Genomic DNA, 19,967 nt, shown 5'->3' with positions numbered 1-19,967 from the left:
TTTTTTTTATTTTATTTTTTAAGATTTTATTTATTTGTTCATGAAAGACACATACACACAGAGAGAGAGAGAGAGAGGCAGAGGCACAGGCAGAGGGAGAAGCAGGCTCCATGCAGGGAGCCTGATGTGGGACTCGATCCCAGGGCTCCAGGATCACGCCCTGGGCTGAAGGCAGGCACTCAACCGCTGAGCCACCTAGGCGTCCCTGGAGCCTACATTTTAAAAGAAGGGCATAAAATAAGGTGTGATATTTATCAAATTGTGATATTTTATCAAAATATGTTTGAAAATTATGATACAGTTAACTTGATAGCCCGCTCCATCACACCAACATCTGTAGAAAGGAAGACAGAGATCACATGTGCTCTAGCAGTGGCCTGATGAGTGGGTCTAAGAACAACTGTACTTTTGAAATATGAGTCCAATTGAAATGATATTTTGAGAGACCTGCAACAATTTTAAAGTGATATAAAAATAATATGTAATTTTGGTATTGTTAATCAAGGCACGATCACTATTGTGAGTTGTTGCCTGTGGTCATAACAGGGGAAATAGTAAGTTTTCATTACAGGTTAGTAAAGACATTCACATTTTTTTCTCATCAGTTTAACATCCTCTTTCCCAGATATCTGTCCATGGGCCTCTGTGGAATTCTTGAGAACCAGATTAAGAACCCCTGAAATCAAGAAAATCCAAAGAAGAGGTACAATGATCAGTAATAACCACTCCCCCCCCAATCTATCCTCAAAGGCAACAGCAATAATAATGATTAATCATGATAGTAGTAATAGCAACCATTTGTTGGGTTCCTTCGAGGTGTCAGTTACTGTACTTGGCTTCTATACATTTATTTCACTGAAATGTCTTAGCAACCCTAGGAAATGGTGCTTGTCTCCATTGTATAGAGTTAAAGCTCAGAGAGGTTGAATAATATGCTCCAGGCCCTGTCTTTGACAAGTGGAAAAGCTATGATATGAATCCTGGTCAGTGCAATGTGAAAATTCACCCTTGTTTGGCTCCTCTCCTTGGCCCCCCTACTTCCTCTGCTACCCCTGCTCAGGGGCTAGAGTCCTGTCTCCTCCAACACTGACTCAGCCTCCCCCCCCCCACCACCAGAGGGGGCCTTTGACAGGGCCCTGGGACCTTCCGTCATCCCCTCCCAGAGCTGAAATTTGAGTGACTCAAAGTTTCCCCCAATTTGTAAATTCTTTAATAGTAGACATTGCCATTGCCCAGAGGAAGTAGCTGAAACAAATTACCTTCTAACATAGTTTACTTATATTTATAGCCTACATTCTAGGTCTTTAATATTCTAAACTCTTCAGGTTGACTGGAAATTCCCTCAGAGATTCTACTGAAACAGCTTATTATCACCTGGCAACATAAAAACAATAAGATTACTGTAGAATTTGAGTCACCTGAAGAACACAAATGGCCTGAAGGTTAGCTAGTTCCCTCTGAATATCCATTTACCAGAGTTAAGAAATTTACAAATAATTGGCTAAATACAGGGAATCTCTCGAATTAAAATCTCAGGAAATTGATGGAGTGTTGCCTTTACTTCAATTTATTTCTTGTATGTGCGTGAGGTTTTTTTTTTTGACTATGTTCCCTCTGATGTTCACTCATGGTGGGAACAGGTATGGGATTTGGTCCAACTTTTCAGAACTATCTATAAGGTCTGTATATCCTTTTTAGCCTAGTGTGTGTGTGCATGCAAGTGTGTGTGTGTATAAAACTTTGCAGACAAAGTTCCAAAGATAGCAGAGAACTTTCATGCTCTGAGCACTAGGGAGGAAGATTTGGTTATAAAGGTTCCTGCTTTCATAGGATTATTCCAGGATTTATGTGCCCTGGTAGAGACTTCACACACCATGATGGCACTGGCAGCAAATCCATCTACAGGGACAAATTTAAAGATGAGAGTTTCATCCTGAAGCACACAGGTCCTGGCATCTTGCCCATGGCAAATGCTGGACCCAACACTAACAGTTCCCAGTTTTTCATCTGGGCTGCCAACACTGAGTGGTTGGATGGTTGGCATGTGGTCTTTGACAAAGTGAGAGAGGGCACGAATATTGTGGAAGCATGGATTCATTTGGGTCCAGGAATGGCGAGACCAGCAAGAAGATCACCATTCCTGATTGTGGACGAATCTAATAAATTTGATGTGTGTTTTGTCTTAACTACCAGACCATTCCTTCTGTAGCTCCGGAGGGCACCCCTTCACCCCATCTGCTGGAAGTATCCTTTAATCTTTGTGCTCTCACTGCAGTTCTATGGGTCCCCTATTTTCCTTACTCCTTTTCAAGTCTAGCTAGATTGCAGAGTTAACGTTTATGATTATGAAAGAAAAACTAAACAAACAAACAAAAAGATGTTCAGTCTCCAGGAATAATTTTGGGAGTAGTGTTTATACCAAGAAAAATAACAAGATCCTAAGTGTCCAACAAGGAACTGATTTGATAACATGTCAGCAAAATAAAATGTTATTCATAATACATACACACTGAAAAATGATATTGGTCAGATTCTGGGTGATTTTTGTCTGGATTCACTTTGCCTATCTATAATTACTAAAGTTCTATAGTAAACACGTATTACTTTTGGGAAAAGAAAGCTTCGTTCCTAAAACCATTCAGGGAATGATTCACAGTCTTTGAAGGAAAATCCCCAAGCATAAGAGAAAACCATTGTTCCTGTGGGTGGACAGAGGAGTCATTCTGCAGTGAACACTGGAGAATAATTGTGCAGGCAATTAGCTGAAGGGATGGGCCAGGTGAGGCAGGCAGGAACCACAGGCTAAAAATATGATGAGGAGCCTGTAATTCCCACTCTGTGTTTGGGAAATGTAAGTAAATGGTGCCTACTTGGTCTAGCCACCAAATAAGATTTTTATAAATATCAACAAAGTTACATATCTGTTTTTCCATTCTTAAAAATGAAAACAACGAAATGCTTTTTCTTTGAGCATTGGCCTTTTGTCAGGGTTCTTTGTAGCACAGCTTGAATTTTCCTCATTTTACTTTTCTGAGATAAGAGGGAGGATCAACAAAAGTCATGGTCTGGCCTGGTTCGTGGAAGTGATTCAACGCATCTTACGTAGAGAAATTGTCACCCACCTCAGGCTAGTACAAATGGTTCTTCCTCTTATTTTAACACAAAGTAATTTTTGTTTTTGTTCATCTTTGTCTATGCAGATACTTTTTAAGATTATTGCAGCTAAAGAAGGCTGTTAGGCATTTCTGAAGGTAAATTTTTTGTTAGTTCAAACAACTTAACTAACGATCAATCCTCTTCCTTTCATGTGTGCCCGCGCACGTGCACACACACACACACACACACACAAACCAGGTATATACATATCTTCCTACTCTACAGCAGTTAAAAAGAAAAAATTACTGCTACATGAGACAACACGGGTGAATCCTACAAATAATGATAATGAAAGCCACCTACACTGTCCCCTCCCCCAATTTTGATGACACAATTTTGTATGTACTCTCAACTAATGTAGCTCGGTCCTTAAAGACAGAAGGCTGGTGAGTTCCCTTAGCAACATTTCATACACTAATATAAACTTTTTCATATTTTTATGAAATATGAAAAAAGCACAGCTTCTTTTAGGAGCAACACTATAGTCCCCCAAAGGGACTATTTCAAGATGTCTACAATCACAAGTTGAATCCTGCAAGTAAGTGGAAGACTGTGTCAAACATTTCACCATACCCATTTCTAATTCTCACCATACCCATTTCTGTTACATGTGTATAAATATTATTAATTTATGTGCAGGGCTCAGCACCAATTGCAGTGACTGCTGGCATCTCAGGTGTAAAAGGTACCTACAGGGTTTGAAAGCAAGGTAGCCAGGTTGGGATCTCACGGAATACCTAACTCCATATTGTTGAAGGCAATCCAACCCCTTGGCTAAAGGAGAGGTTCTAAAACTACACTCAGTTCTTTGGCAACCTCTGATGCCTAGGTTAAATTTTTAATCTTTTTAAGCCCTTATTTAAATTGCTTTTTTACATGTAGTAAAATGCACATAAAAATGTATAGCTCAATGAATTTTTACTTATGTTTATTCACATATAACCACCACCTAGGACAAGATATAGGACTTCCAGCACTCAAACAACTCTCTCATATCCTCTCCCAGGAAGTACATACCCAATCACCACTACACACCCAGGGTAACTACAGTTCTGATTTCCATCACCACAGATTAGTTTTGTCTGTTCTTGAACTTTATATGATTGATTAATAAAGCATGATCTCTTCGTGTCTGGTTTTTCTCACTAAACATTATGTCATTGAATGCTGACTCCTGAAATATCACCAGAACAATCTGTTCATGAGACAAAGCTGAATGTATTGCTTCCTGCGATCAGGGAGAGTACCACCTGAGGGAACTTACATTGGAAAGAGGAAGAAAAAGTTGAATTTGAGACTTTGATTCTGGTTTAGATGAGTCTTTCAATGTGAAACTTGAATAGGGTTTGTAGGAATTATATCGTTGAGGACCGTGGGAAAAGCAAGGCAAGGATTCTGAGGTGAAGGTTTCAAAGACTCTTGGGATGAAGGCTGTTGATGTTTTCTATTGAAGAGATGATGGGTCTTTCTGGAAGTTCCATAATGAACAACAAAGTGATTTACCTGGGCAAGAGCATCCTGGAATAGTAAACTGTGCTAAGGAAGACTATGAAATAATAAAGTCATGGTAATGTAGACAGTAAGCTGTGGAGCAGTTTACAGGTTTAGTCCTCAGTGTCCACGTGGGGCTTGGAAGTTAGATGGTTTCAATTCACAGTAATTTTGATATTCATCTGTGTTGCCTTGTATGCAGTAGTTTGTTCTTGGCCTTTGTTGTGTAGTGTTCCATTATTTGAAAATAATATCATTTATTTACCCATTGACTCTATTAATGGATATTTGGGTTGTTTCCAATTTTTGTGTCTTTGGAAATAAGTTGCTATGATCATCTTGAATGTACATATTATTTGGTGCATATAAGAACACAGTGGGGTGGCTCAGTTGATTAAGTGTCTGATTTCAGTTCAGATCATGATTTTAGGATCCTGGAATCGAGCCCTGCATTGGGCTCTCTTCTCAGGGAGTCTGCTCGTCCTTCTACCTCTGCCCCTTTCCCATCTCATGCTCTGTCTTTCTCTTTCCCAAATAAATAAATAAGATCTTTAAAAAAAAAAAAAAAAGAAAAGAAAAAAGGAAAGAACACACTGGGGGGACCTGACTAGTTCAGTAGGTAGAACATGAGAACTTGACTTGGGGGTTGTGAGTTCAAGCCCTATCCTGGGCCTGGAGCCTACTTGAAAAAAAAAAAAAAAAAGAAGAACCCACTGGTGTTGGTTTGCTTTTACCTTGTTAAAGAATCAAACTGCCACTGGAGAATCTTTTGTTGGACGTTAGTTAGCATCCCAAGAAAGCCCAGGGTTTCCCCCTGGCCTATCACTCCCAAGGTTTGGCTCATCTCTTTTTACCCAAGGTACTGTTAATCACTCATTAGTTCAGTATTTCTGGACAGATCACTACATGCCCTGCCCTGCTCAAGGTACTGAGGATGCAGCTGTAAACAAGATTTTACAAGTTCCACAAGGCAGAGTCCTTGACTATGTTGCTCACCCTGGTATTCCCAGCTCTGAGAATACTGCCCAGCAGACAGCAGGTACTCAATGACTGACAGCGAATCTGGTCTGCTGTTTGGTTTTGTAAATAAAGTTTTATGGAAACACACCCATGCTCATTTGTTGACATATTGTCAATGGTTTCCTTCCTGCTACAATGGCAGAATGGTAGTTGTGAAAGTGAACATCTGTTCCATAAGACCTAAAATATTTACTATCTAGACCTTTATTAAAAGAGTGCTGACCTCTTGTCTAGCTGGTTATTTGCCTAGCTAAAAATTGATGCTTCCATTATAATAGAAGAGGAGAAGAATGGGTATTTTTGTTATTTTTAAGCTTATTATAGAAATTTTTTTAAATGTCTTTAATAAGTGAGAGAGAGAGAGAGAGAGAAAACGAACCTAATGTACCTACCACCCAGCTAGAAGAATGAATACTAGAGAATACATTAGTTTCCTGGGGCTGCTGTAACAAAGTACCACAAACTAGATAGTTCAGAGCAACACAGATTTATTGTCTCACAGTTCTAGAGGCCAGAAGTCCAACACTGGAGTGTCAGCAGGACCACACTCCCACTGAAGATGCTAGGGAAGGATCTGTTTCAGGCCTCTCTCCTAGCTTCTGGAAGTCTCAGGCATTCCTCAGCTTGTAAAAGGTCATCCTCTCCCTGTGTCTGTTCACATAGCCTTCTTTTTCTCTGTGCATATCCATCTCTGTGTCCAAATTTCCCATTTTTAGGAGGACACTAGTTGAATTGCATTAGGGTCCACCCTAATAATTTCATTTTAACCTCATTACCTCCATAAAAACCATAATTCCAAATAAGGTCACATTCTGAGGTACCAGATAGTAGGACTTCAATATATCTTTTTTTGAGGGGACACAATTCAACCCATAACAGAGGAAGAGATAGCAGTCTCTGTCTGGGACTTCATCAACATCTTCTAAGCTAAATAGGTGCCCCGTGAGACCTCTTCAAAAATGTCTGGGCAATAGTACACACAAGACAAATCTTCCTGAAGATTTGCCACACCCTTTAACACTCCATAAGCTCTGAGAAGTCTTGTTAAACCTGTTTAACTCAAAACTTCCCAAATTATTTAACTCTCAGCGCCTGGGGCTGCAGCTTTGGGAAGAAAGTAAATAGCAGATAAGAAGATAAGCATAGATATGGAAACATGATAAACTTGTGAAGCTACACTAGAGGACAGAGGTCAGAGGAGATTTTCAGTGATGACCAGGAATTTAGGATGAAAGAAAACATTTCTCAGTGTAATTAGCTGCTGTCTGTTCAATGGATAGAAAATGATGTGCTTTTCTGCTATTCTTGAATAAGGTATAGGGTTACCACCCTTCTGGATCTTGCTCTAGTTCTCTAGGAGAACACTATATATTCAAGGGCCTCAGCTCCCTAGGTTTTATGGGGAGTCCTAATTTCCAATGTTGTAATTTTGGAGAAGAAGGTTTCTACTGTTGCTGTCTCATTCTCCAACTGGGAGACCTCTCTGACTGGGAGAGACAGTAGAATTTCAGAGATATAAATAACTTAATTGTAAGACATCTCATCCCCTCTGTAATTTAGGGTCAAGCCAAATCTCCCACCACTCCATTTCTGAGTCCCAATGTGTTTATCATGGTGTGTGCTTGTATGTGAGTGCGGACACTGGTGTGTGTATAAAGGTTGAGAAGCAACTTCCCTCTGCGTTTGTGCATGCATCCTCTTGTGCATGGGTGTAGAGGTATGAGGAGCAAGGACATGCCATTGATGTGAGGCAGGCGAAACTTAAGGTTGGAAAGAGACAGAAATGAAATGACATATTAGTAACCAGTTTCTACAAAGGCAAGTTGGGCGATTCAGTCTTAGCACGCTTGGCTAGAGGGTCAGGGTTGCCTGTGAGTCAGGTAACCTGTGAGCAATTAGGCATTTCTTTGGCCCAGGGAAGTATCACACTAGAGGCAATGGTGAGTCTCATCTTGTATAATGAGAGAAGTATTCATGTTTACATCTTCAGGGCTCCCTACGCAGATGAGAACATGAGAGTTTGAGAGTTTGTAGATGTGCAGGTGGGAGAACAGTGCCCAGGTAGAGAAAGTATGAGCAGGGCTGCAGAAGCTCCTTTGACCTTCCCTGAGCACCACACTTTTTTTGGCTCCACACCTCATCCTCTCCCATCACCTCTGCTTCTGAGAGTAAAGCAAACAACTAAATGATTTCCATAGACCAGAAGTAGATGTTTCTATTTGCCTTTTTGAAGATTCCTTCCTTTTGCATTGGAATTCATTCCCACTTTAATGCCACAGGGAATTAAATGACAACTGGATTCTTATTTGGACTTTATCAAATAATAAGCATATTTGAGTAACTAAAGATCCACAGAAATTTGAATAACTCAAGAACCATATGAAAAGGGTGCTGGATTTCACTCAGGAACCCTGCATTTTGGGTTATGCCTATTGATCCTGGACAAATCAGTTTTTTTCTCTGAGCCTCAATTTCCTAATTTGTAAAATGGAGATACTAATGTCATCTCTAACTGCCTATCAGGATTAGGATGGTCAAATTAAAGCCTATATGAAATTGTTATAAGCTGTAAATTTTTGCATCAGATGACTATTATTTTGTCCATGAATAAAAAGATGAGAATAGTAGTTCCATTCTATTATCACTCTCATTAATTCTGGCCCCATTGTTCTCCTCCTCACCCAAGTCCTGAGCTCTGGGATTCAATAGCCACCCAACATGTGAAGGACTTTGCATATAATTTCTACTTTCAACCCTTAGAACAGGACCTCAACTCTGGCTGCATGCTAAAATCACTTGGTAACTATACCCCAATATGTCTCATGAATATAAATGTAAGCTTTCTCAACAATATATAATTGCAAATCAAATCCAACAATGTATAAAAAGAATTATATATCACAGCTAAGTGGGATTTATCTCATGAATGCAAGGCTGGTTCAACATTAAAAAATCAATTAATGTAATCTACCACATACAGACTAAAAAAGAAAAAAAATTACATACTCATATCAATAGATGGACAAAATCCAACACATATTCATGATTTTTTTTAAAAAAACATCTTATCAAAATAAGAATAAAGGGGATATCCTCAACTTGATCAAGAATATCTACAAAAGTCTATAGCTAACATCTTCCTTAAGTGAATAACTAGAGTCTTTCCTGTGAAAATCAGGAACAAAGCAAGAATGTCCCCTGTCACCACTTCTTTTCAACATCATGCTGGAAGTCTTAGCTAATGTAATAAAACAAGAAAATGATATAAAAGGTATAAAAATCGGGAAAGAAAAAAATAAGCTGTTTCTATTCACAGATGACATGATTGTCTCTGCAGGAAACCCAAAAGAATCATCATCATCCACAACAACAACAAATGCCTCCTAGAACTAAAAGATGGTTATAGTAAAGTTACTGATCTATGGCAAGAAGGGCAAATTTCTGGAACATACGCTCCAAAATCACTAGTCCTGTATTCATGACAGACATCACTAACCATTCCCGAACTCTTTCCCAATGAACCCAGGCATAGCCTCAGGATCCTTCTCAGCCCATCAGAAGGGCATTACTAGTTGATCAGAGTTGCCAGTGGAATCCCTTTAGGCATCTCTGCTTTATAGATTTATTCCATTTCCAAACCAGGATCAGCCACGTTGAATCTGCCTCCTCTATTCCTGCCTCCGTCTCCATGACATGAAAAGCCTGACATGTTCATAGGAGAGTTCTCTGACAGACTCTGAACAGATTCTGTGGCAGCTGTTCAGGTGGTAGGACAATGCCGTACCCTCATATTGCACTTGTAGTGTTTAGGTCTCAAGGACTTTCTGCAAACATTAAGTCATTTATTTGAAAAGTCTGGGGCAATGAGGAGTAATGAGATAATGTTGATGAAACACTCAGTATTCCCAAGATGAAAGACTGCAGGTGACTCAGGGAAAAGACATTTTTAGAGGCCACTGAAAACTCTCACAGGTGTTGGTTGGCTGCCTTTTTCGCTTTGCTGTGACTATCATTTAAGGCCAGGAGACAAGGCCATGATGCCATTCTTTAGAGAAGGCTTGCTGATGTGGGAGGGGTGGCGGTGAGGATGGCTTGGTAGGACTCTGTCCAGCATTTGTCACTTTCTAGTTTTGTTATCAGAAGCAAGTCTCTTTATGTCTCCCAGCTTCTCTCCCCTCCTATGTCCGGGGGGAACGATAATGTCTGGCTCAGATAATGTGTGTGAGAACAGACACTTGATGGCAGCTGTTCTGAGGAGCTGGGACCAGCTTGGGCGGATTGTAGAGGGCCACATATGCAGTATACCTGCACTTTAGTAAGAGGAAACGTAGAAGATAGAGCTGATTAAGAATCTAGACAGGAGCCTTCCTTTGGTTCACATGAGAATTAGGACTTACATCTTTTAAAAATTTCCCTTGTTGATCTATACTGAAAAACATAGACCCACGCTGAGTCCAGTCTGGTCCTAGAAGTCAGGTTATGTCCATTCAGACTGTTGATCTCTCTGTGCAAAACATACTGAGTGGTTACTTCACACCGAGCTGAATAATGGGGATGAAAAAGAAAGCTTAAATTTCTTCTAGGTGAGAGAGGAATTCCTTGCTACAAAATACAGGTAACATATTCACCGATTCTAAGGTGCACACTTTTGTCACACTGTAACATACCTGAGATTGGAGCACATCATACAACTGAACACATATCACGGTTTTTATGATAGCATTTCTTTCCTTTCTTCACAGAATAAATGGAACACCTTGTAGCTGATGACATCTTAGATCAGTGACATACAGCAATAATTGTCTCTCGGGCCGTGTGAGGGTTCAAGGGAGTAACCTGGGGGAAAGGCACCCGTATTTTTTATTTACCACTACATAACAGATTACTCTAAAACTTAGCAGCTTAAAGCAATAAACTTTTTTTTTTCTTTTTTCCCCTCCTCATAGTTTCTGCAGCCAAGAATCCAGTAACAGTTTAACTCAGGTTCTAGATCAGGGTTGCTCATGAGGCTGCAGGGCGAACTGGGTCCACCACCGTTTGAGGCCTGATTGGGTAGAGAGGATCCACTTCCAAGATCACTCATGGGGCTCATGAGGCTGTTGGCTGGAGCCAACCATGTAACCCTCTCTATTGAGCTGCTTATGACAAGGTATCGGGCTGATCCTAGAGTTGGTGATGTGTGTGTGTGTGCGCACGTGCACGTGTGCATGCATGTGTGAGGGTACATGTGTAAGATAGAAAGAGGAATGGCCCAAGCTGGAAAGATGGAAGCTGCCAACGTTTATACCTAATCTTGGAAGTTACATACTGCCTCATCTGCCGTATTTTATTGGTCACACAGACCAACACTGGTACAAGCTAGGAGGGCAAGGACCAACGGGTGCCATCTTGGAAATGGACTACCATAGCACCCAACGCATTGAGTGATGAAAAGAAATTCAGAAATAAGTGTTAGTTTTTCTCCCAGGGTAGCACTTTTCTTTTTGCTGCATATAAATTCTGTTGGAAGAGATTGAGTCTTCTTTTAGGTTTATATCACCACCAAACTCTTATTTTCAGTTTGTACAGCAGTCTAGCTGGAGCAGGAAATGGCAATGAGTGTGAAAGGATGCTGAAGAGAAGATTCTGTGTTTGACTACTTGGTATGGCTGGGGATGGAGAGCTTTCCTTCTGGCTTCTGTGCAAAATGGAGAATCTTAGGATTTTACTAATCTCTCTTTTGAAAGAAGTGCATCTAAACTCTAGAGACCAGTTACCCAAGAGAACCCAGCCACCTTTAGGCCTTCTGACCTTTATAGAGCAGAGTGGTTTGGCATCAGATGATGGTCTAAATACAAGAGTTCACAGGATTTTAGACGTAGGCTCTTTTTGGGGGGCACAAAGAAACTGGCTAAGCAAATCATCATCCACCAGCATAGTAAAAAGAACAAACAGATGATTGTAAAATTCTGGGGCCATCAAATCCTGATTTCAAAAGTATTATGGGAAATAAGAAGCTTGGTTACTCAAAGCTGAATTTAGAGCAGCCTTGTAGTTTTTAGGGTATAGATACTTTACCTCTTTGGTCAGGTTTTTTCCTAGGTATCTTATGCTTTTGGGTGCAATTGTAAATGGGATTGACTTAATTTCTCTTTCTTCAGTCTCTTGTTAGTGTAGGAAATGCCACTGATTTCTGGGCATTGATTTTTATCCTGCCACACTGCCGAATTGCTGTGAGTTCTAGCAATCTTGGGGTGGAGTCTTTTGGGTTTTCTATGTACAGTATCATGTCATCTGCAAAGAGGGAGAGTTTGACTTCTTCTTTGACAATTTGAATGCCTTTTATTTCTTTTTGTTGCCTGATTGCTGAGGCTAGGACTTCTAGTACTATGTTGAATAGTAGTGGTGAATACTTGTGAAAGAAATTGAGGAAGACAAAACGAGATGGAAAAATATTCCATGCTCATGGAATGGAAGAATTAATATTGTGAAAATGTCAATGCTACCCAGGGCAATTTAAACATTTAATGCAATCCCTATCAAAATACCATGGGCTTTCTTCAGAGAGTTAGAACAAATCATCTTAAGATTTGTGTGGAATCAGAAAAGACCCCGAATAGCCAGGGGAATGTTGAAAAAGAAAACCAGAGCCAGGGGCATCACAATGACAGATTTCAGGTTGTACTACAAAGCTGTGATCATCAATACAGTGTGGTACTGGCACAAAAACAGACACATAGATCAATGGAACAGAGTAGAGAACCCAGAAATGGGACCCCAACCATATGGTCAACTAATATTCAACAAAGCAGGAAAGACTATCCACTGGTAAAAGGACAGTCTCTTCAATAAATGGTGCTGGGAAAATTGGACAGCCACATGCAGAAGAATGAAATCAGACCATTCTCTTACACCAGACACAAAGATAAACTCAAAATGGATGAAAGATCTAAATGTGAGACAAGAATCCATCAAAATCCTAGAGGAGAACCAGGCAACACCTTTTTTGAACTTGGTCACAGGAACTTCTTGCAAGATACATCTATGAAGGCAAGAGAAACAAAAGCAAAAATGAATTACTAGGACTTAAGATAAAAAGCTTCTGCACAGCAAAAGAAACATTCAACAAAACTAAAAGACAACCTACAAAATGGGTGAAGATATTTCCAAATAAGATATCAGATAAAGGGCTAGTATCCAAGATCTATAAAGAAGTTATTAAACTCAACAGCAAAGAAACAAACAATCCAATCATGAAATGGGCAAAAAACATGAACAGAAATTTTACCAAAGTAGACATAGACATGGCCAACAAGCACATGGGAAGATGCTCCACATTACTGGCCTTCAGGGAAATCAAAATCAAAACCACAATGAGATACCACCTCACACCAGTGAAAACGGTGAAAATTAACAAGACAGGAAACAACAAATGTTGGAGAGGATGTGGAGAAAGGGGAACCCTCTTGCATTGTTGGTGGGAATGTGAACTGGTGCCGCCACTCTGGAAAACTGTGTGGAGGTTCCTCAAAGATTTAAAAATAGAGCTACCCTATGGCCCAGCAATTGCACTTCTGGGGATTTACCCCAAAGATACAGATGCAGTGAAATGATGGGACACCTGCACCCCAGTGTTTATAGCAGCAATATCCACAATAGCCAAACTGTGGAAGGAGCCTCGATGTCCATCGACAGATGAATGGATAAAGAAGATGTGGTCTATGGAATATTCCTCAGCCATTAGAAACGACAAATACCCACCATTTGCTTCGACGTGGATGGAACTGGAGGGTATTATGCTAAGTGAAGTAAGTCAATCAGAGAAGGACAAACATTATATGGTCTCATTCATTTGGGAACTATAAAAAATAGTGAAAGGGAATAAAGGGGAAAAGAGAGAAAATGAGTGGGAAATATCAGAGAGGGAGACAGAACATGAGAGACTCCTAACACTGGGAAGCAAACAAGGGGTAGTGGAGGGGGAGGTAGGCAGGGGGATGGGATGACTGGGTGATGGGCACTGAGGGGGACACTTGATGGGATGAGCACTGGGTGATATGCTATATGTTGGCAAATTGAACTCCAATGAGAAAATAAATTTAAAAAAAAATAGAGCAGCCCTGAATATAGCCCCACGTACTCTAAGCCTAGTTCGGAAAGGCTGATGTGGACCTGGTCCAGCATCATTAACATCACTTGGGAACTGATTTGAAATGCAAATTCTCAGCCCTCATTTCGGATCCACTGAATCAGCTCACATGGGAGTGGAGCCCAGTGAACCATCTGTGTTTTAATAAACCCTCCGGGGGATTCTGATGCTTACTCAAGCTTGAGAACCACTGCCCTGAAAAGTTTGAGAACCACTGCTCATTGTAAAATCCTTTCCTTTGATATACGACTTATCCCAATAGTCACAGCAACATCCCTTCCCCGCCCCGTGTCTTCCAACACCAGCAAGCAATTTTCCAATACTCTTGGTATCCAACAATTCAATTTAATTCTGATACTAATTACTTGGAGTTAGTGTCAGATTCCACATATTTAAGAGTTCAGTTTCATAAATTTGTCCCCATTTCAGACACTCGTCTCATGTCTGGGGCCACCCATACTTCAGGAGCTCTCATAACACCCCCTTTTTAGGCTCAATAATTTGTTAGAATGGCTCATAAGACTCAGGGAAACACTCAGGTCTGCCAGTTTATTATCCGGATATAACTCAGGAAAGCTAGCTGGGAGGAATACCCAGGGCAGAGAATAGAGAGTGGACATAAAACTTGCATGCCCTCTCTGGGTACACATAGCCCTCCCAGTACCTTGATGTTCACCAACCTGGAGACTCATCAAGTCCTGTTGTTCAAGAGTTTTTATAAAGTTTAATCTCCAGCCCCCCTTCTACTTCTTGAAGGTTAGTGAGTGGAGCCAATCTTCTGATCACTTGGTCTTTTTGGTGACCAGCCCCATCCTGCTGCTACATAGAGGCCTCATCCTAAGTCACTTCATTCCCATGAACTCAGGTGTGGTGGAAAGAGGCTCATTAGAAATAACAAAAGACACTCCTATCACTCAGGAAATTTCAAGGGTTTTAGGATCCCTGTGCCTGGAATTAGGGATAAAGACCAAATATGTTTCTTATCATACCACACAGAAAAAAAAAGAGATCCGGGATCCCTGAGTGGCACAGCGGTTTGGCGCCTGCCTTTGGCCCAGGGCACGATCCTGGAGACCCGGGATCGAATCCCACGTCGGGCTCCTGGTGCATGGAGCCTGCTTCTCCCTCTGCCTGTGTCTCTGCCTCTCTCTCTCACTGTGTGCCTATCATAAATAAATAAAAATAAATAAATAAAGAGATCCAAGAGGGTCAATACGTCAGAAAGAACTTTTTCAGTTAGATGTGACAAAATGCCAATGTGACTCTGATGCCAAGGAGTTCAAGAGACTCCAGGCCTCAAACAGTGTTGTCTACGTACTTTGTTCTTTCACTCTCCCTCTCTCTCCCATTCCTCTACATCCCTAGCCTGTTAGTCTCATTTCTCTTATTGCAGATGAGCTTCCTCCATATGGCAGTGTGTGAGCAGAATACGTTGGGTGAAATAATTCCTTACTTAAATGATTTAGCATCTTAGATTAGTGAACCTAGAGGAATGAGAGCCTGTCTATCCCAACGTCCATAAATAAAATTCCAGGGATGGGCCCTGACTGTCTCGTTTAGGTTACAAGACCAATGTGCTGTGACCCTCAGGTTGGGGTATTTTGACTGTCTGGGAATAGCCCATGTGTTTGTACCAGTGGCTAGTTAGGGATGGCCAGGATGGGCTAAACAAACCAAGGCCACATGAAATGCCGGAGGATGGTTCCCCCAGGAAAGAAAAAAGGGATTACCAGTGGCTATGGTTGCTATTATAACCAAACCAAATGAAAGTCTGTCCACCTCCTCTGCAGCAAGCCAATAAGAACTGACACTGAGCTTTTGTATTGAAAAAGGATAGGCTATTTATTAGTGTGGTACCACCCAGAAGAATGAGGAATTAATGCTCAAAAGTCCTGAAATCCCCCATAACTTGCAAGTGAGGGTTTTTAAGGGCAAAATTTGGAGGAGGGGTCCCCTGAGAAAGTGGTTGCTGTTAACCAGAGACCCCGGAGGTCATACTACCAGGGGTATCCTGACAAAGTAGATACCATTGATTAGAGGCTCATGAGGTCCTGCCAGGAGATGTTACTTGATAACTTCTGAAGCTACTTGTCTGGTCCCCTGGAGGTGTATTCCATGAGAAGAGACTTGGAATCTGAAAAGTATCTTTATTCTTTATGTTAGAAATGTCATTAGGTATATCTCGTGATTATATCTTTAGGGTAGTGCTGATTAACTACTTGTAAGCTAGTGGGGTTGCATTCCTATATATTCCTTTGGATGATAAGCAAGCATTTCTATCTCTTGAGCCTAGAAATATGTGTTTCCTGGCTGGTCCAGCCATGCCTGGGGATGATATGACCTGATAAGATGGATGCTGGCTTCACTGTAAGTAGATTTGATGAGAACCCCACATTGGGGTACTTTGCACCCAACATGGAGAGAGGGACAGGGGAGGGGCCGAGGGAGAGGGAGAGAATCTCAAGCTAACTTCGGGCTGAGTGCAGAGCCCCATGGGGGCAGGACGATCCCATCACCCTAAGATCATGACCTGAGGTAAGAGTCAGCAGCTTAACAGACTGAGCCACCCAGGCATCCTCTCTTCACTTCTTTAGTGAGGTAAGTGCTAATTATTTTTCCTTATAGGCCAGGATAGAAAATAGCTTTGTAGACTCCTGAGTGCACTTTTCTCTGAAGAAGATACACAGCAATTTAAACCATAGAAGACAAGTAAGAAAAAGATGAGTAGCCTAGATCATCCAGGGAAAGATGATATAGGGAGGCCCTTTATGTTTGGAGGGTTAAGGGGGATGAGGGATGGGTAGTGGAAATAATGCTGCCACCCTACCTCTTGGGGCTCACTGGAGAGAAAGGATGGAGAGAATTCTATAAACAAAGGAACCATTCTGACTCAGAGCTTCAGAGGCCACAGTTCTGAGAGGCTAAAAGACCTAGGTTGAAAGAGAAGCCACATGGGGCCATTGATAGAGCCAGTTCCCGGTGGGCGACACTGCCCCTGAAGAGCCCTTATGGCCCCTTCAGACCTGGTCATGCTGAGGCCTCCTCACAGCAGAGGCAGCATTTTAAGGTGAACCAACTGGTCTTCAACAGTGACACCATGTGGCTGTGGAAAGTAAAGACAGCACAGGGATAGAAGGATCCAGGGCCAGCCTATGCCCTACAGAACAATGTTCAGAGGGTGCAGGTCAAGAGGAAGACTGATCTTACTATTACTAGGCTGGGTCGGGGCTACAGCGATTTTGTTGAGTACTGGTACTTTTGAGTTTGGGGAGCAGTTCATACTAGTTAAATACATTCTGAAATGATGTATAGACTTTACAGTTCTGAAGATCTAGGACTACGTTTCGCCTTTTGCAGGTTTTGCGGGAACCCTTGAGCATCCCACCCCAGACCACTGAACACAAGCATTGTTTTGTTTCCTCTTTCACTGCATGGTGTGCCAACCTGTGTGGGTTTTTGTTTGTTTGTATTTGTAAAGAAGGAAGAGGGAAGAATGAAAGGACCCAATTTTTGAATTTCAAATGAGTTTACACCGAGGTCATTACATTTTTCTCCAAGATAACTTACAGCTCAAATGTCTACAGTTTTATACGGAACTGTTTTAAGTTTTAAGAATTTACTGGAAAACTTATTATCTACTCGCTATGGACTTCTAGTTGATTAAATGCTCCCTTTTATTTCCAGCTGAATACCATCATATTGGTTTCTCAAAGCATTTATTTAGAAGTGTATTAGGAATAAGAGTGTGTAAAGTAGTCAGATGGATATAATCCACGTGGCTTAGAGTGTCATTCATCCAAACAATAGGTGGTATGTGAGCCTCACTATGCCAGGCATCATTCTGGTCATGGAAGATAGAATGATATAGAACAAAATGTGGCATCTTCCTCAAGAAGGCTCCCTGGCTGCAGAGAATCACACAAGATGCTATGAGAGCAGAGAGGAGGAAGATCTGAGCCAGTCTCATTGGCCAGCACTGATTTTGAGGGGCATAAGGCACAGACAAGTGCCAACAACTAAGTGCAGAACCAGTCCACAAAATTGATAACTTATATGTAGCCAGGGCTGCTCAGAAGTTGTGTGCTGAGTGTTGGAGTCAAGACTACTTGGGTTTGAGTCACAATTCCACCTCTTAGCAGCTGTGTAATATTGGGTATGTCACTAAGCCCCAAGTGCCCCAGCTTCGTTGCCTGTGAAGTGGAGAGAATATCTACCTCAGGAGAGGTTTAAATTAGATAACATTTGCAAAGTGTATTGTTGAGCAGGATTGCTCTATAAGTTGAGATTTATTTTAATAATGATAATAAATAAAAAATCTGTAGACCAATCAGATCATCAGTACATTTTTGTTATGCTCAAATCAAGAATTGACTCTTTTAATAAAGAGTTGATGGTTTAAAAAAAAAAAAAAAAGAGTTGATGGTTTAGACCAGGTAAGTTTTACCGTATTTCTCTAATTCTCTGGATCTTGACCTTTGATGTAGATCAGAATCACCTGGGGAGTTCATAAAGCTGATGCCCAGACTTCAACCCCAAATTCTGATGCAATTGGTCTGGGGTATGCTTTGGGCTTTAGGATTTTTAATCATGAAATAATGTGCAGCTGAGATTGAAACCCATTGGTCTAACTGAATATGGAGAGTGAGCAGATATGTCCTTGGGTCACAGGCCACCAAGGCCGTTACTGATGACTTTCCCCTTATATACCTGCATTCTGAGCTAGAAGTTGTTCTGGAAACAACCAGTGGGAGAGAGAGGCATCTCCAGCAACAGGTGCTAAAAACTGATAGAGGCACCTGTACTTCTAACCCCATGAGACATTTGTTAGTCTTTACAGTAGCAGGATGTGTTCCTCAGCCAGCAGCCCTGGGAGGCCCAAAACAGCTGGAGTTAGAAAGACATATTATTCTAGAGACAGCTCCACCAGAGCCCAGCCAAGAAACTATTGGCAGGTCATTCTGTCTGCCCCATCTTGGTTTTGTTATCTGTGTGTGTTCAGAAATATGACAATGTTCTTCCTGTGTGACCCACAGACCTCTTCTTGGCTCAATGCATTATGTGGGCAAAGCACTCTGTAAACCATAAAATACTACATGAATGAAATAAAATACTGCTGTTATTTTGCATAGTTTCTGCTGTCCGGAGCTAAATTTTCAAACAAGTTGTACAAAGTTTTGATGATCGAGACCATTTTCTGTAGCAATTCTGTGTACTGGGTTTCATGAAAGCAATACAGAAATGAACTCTATTTTTTTATCCTATTTAATAATTTATGATAATAAACCTTTTTGAAAAATACCATCTAGGGTGTGGGCCTACAGGGTAAAATGATTTCTTTTTTTGTGGATAAACAATTACTGTAATGAGTTTTTGTTACATGTGGAACCGAATAAAGGAAGCCTAAATCAAAATGGAGTCAAGAAGCCAGAAGATGGAGTTCTCACATCAAGCCATTGGCTGCAGCCCTTGCATTCCCAATAGGACGAAGCTTAGACTTTACAACCCCAGTAGGAAGAAAGGTTTTCTCCTTACCCAGCAACAACCAGGCCAATGGGAGACTGTCACAACTCAGCCAATGAGAAGCCACTATACTTGGAACTCTCAATTTACTCCAATGGACTTTTTATTCGTAATTGCCTCTCCCAACTCCCCTCACTTTCCCCTATAAAAGAGCATTCCTCTCCTTTGTTCTCTGAACTTGCCTCTGGTTTTACCATAGCTTGCTTTTCCTGAAATTCTCTGCTATTCCCATCTCTGCTGGTAAAATAGCTGACAGTTTCATTTTTAAAGTTAACATATGTAAATATAAAGAACCTGGGTTCATGCAAATTTATTGAGGTCAAAATGCAAAATGCCATCTGATATTTTATTGAACTACCAGAATTCAAATTAAGGGTTCTAATTAATAATGTAAATTAGCAATATAAATTATGAGTTTTCTTGTTTTGATTGGTTTTTGGTTTTTGGTTTTGTTTTTATTTTTAGCAGAATTATTTCCTTTCAGGTTATGGAGAGTTTAGAGAACATTTATGTTTGTTAAAAAACCAAAATTCAATCGTGTACATTTTAAAGATCTTACTAACTTTATTTAGAGATTCATGAATCTGGCAGCATTCAAGCTAGCAAATAAAAAGGAGCCCCAAAAAGTTGTAAACTTGAGAGGGTTTAAAGG

At 40.9% G+C, this 19,967-nt stretch overlaps 2 long non-coding RNA genes and 1 pseudogene across 2 annotated transcripts; 2 read left to right on the top strand and 1 right to left on the bottom strand.

Annotated features, from left to right (window-relative positions):
* Nucleotides 1-1,739: 1,739 nt before the first annotated feature.
* Nucleotides 1,740-2,160, top strand: LOC106557611 (annotated as a pseudogene).
* Nucleotides 2,161-9,030: 6,870 nt separating this feature from the next.
* Nucleotides 9,031-14,842, bottom strand: LOC111091985. The gene is made up of 3 exons (XR_005377181.1): nt 14,785-14,842; nt 10,335-10,503; nt 9,031-10,208 (listed from the first exon to the last, which is right to left on the bottom strand). It is a non-coding gene; the product is annotated as an uncharacterized LOC111091985 (long non-coding RNA).
* A 1,869-nt stretch (nt 14,843-16,711) lies between these two features.
* On the top strand, nt 16,712-18,238 carry LOC119865314. Its single transcript, XR_005376737.1, has 2 exons — nt 16,712-16,862; nt 17,153-18,238. It is a non-coding gene; the product is annotated as an uncharacterized LOC119865314 (long non-coding RNA).
* Nucleotides 18,239-19,967: the final 1,729 nt, after the last annotated feature.

The sequence above is a fragment of the Canis lupus genome, chromosome 23 (assembly GCF_011100685.1).
Source record: "Canis lupus familiaris isolate Mischka breed German Shepherd chromosome 23, alternate assembly UU_Cfam_GSD_1.0, whole genome shotgun sequence".
In the NCBI taxonomy this organism is placed as follows: Eukaryota; Metazoa; Chordata; class Mammalia; order Carnivora; family Canidae; genus Canis; species Canis lupus.
The sequence above is the reverse complement of the archived record's forward strand: the minus strand, read 5'-3'. Positions and strand labels throughout refer to the sequence as shown.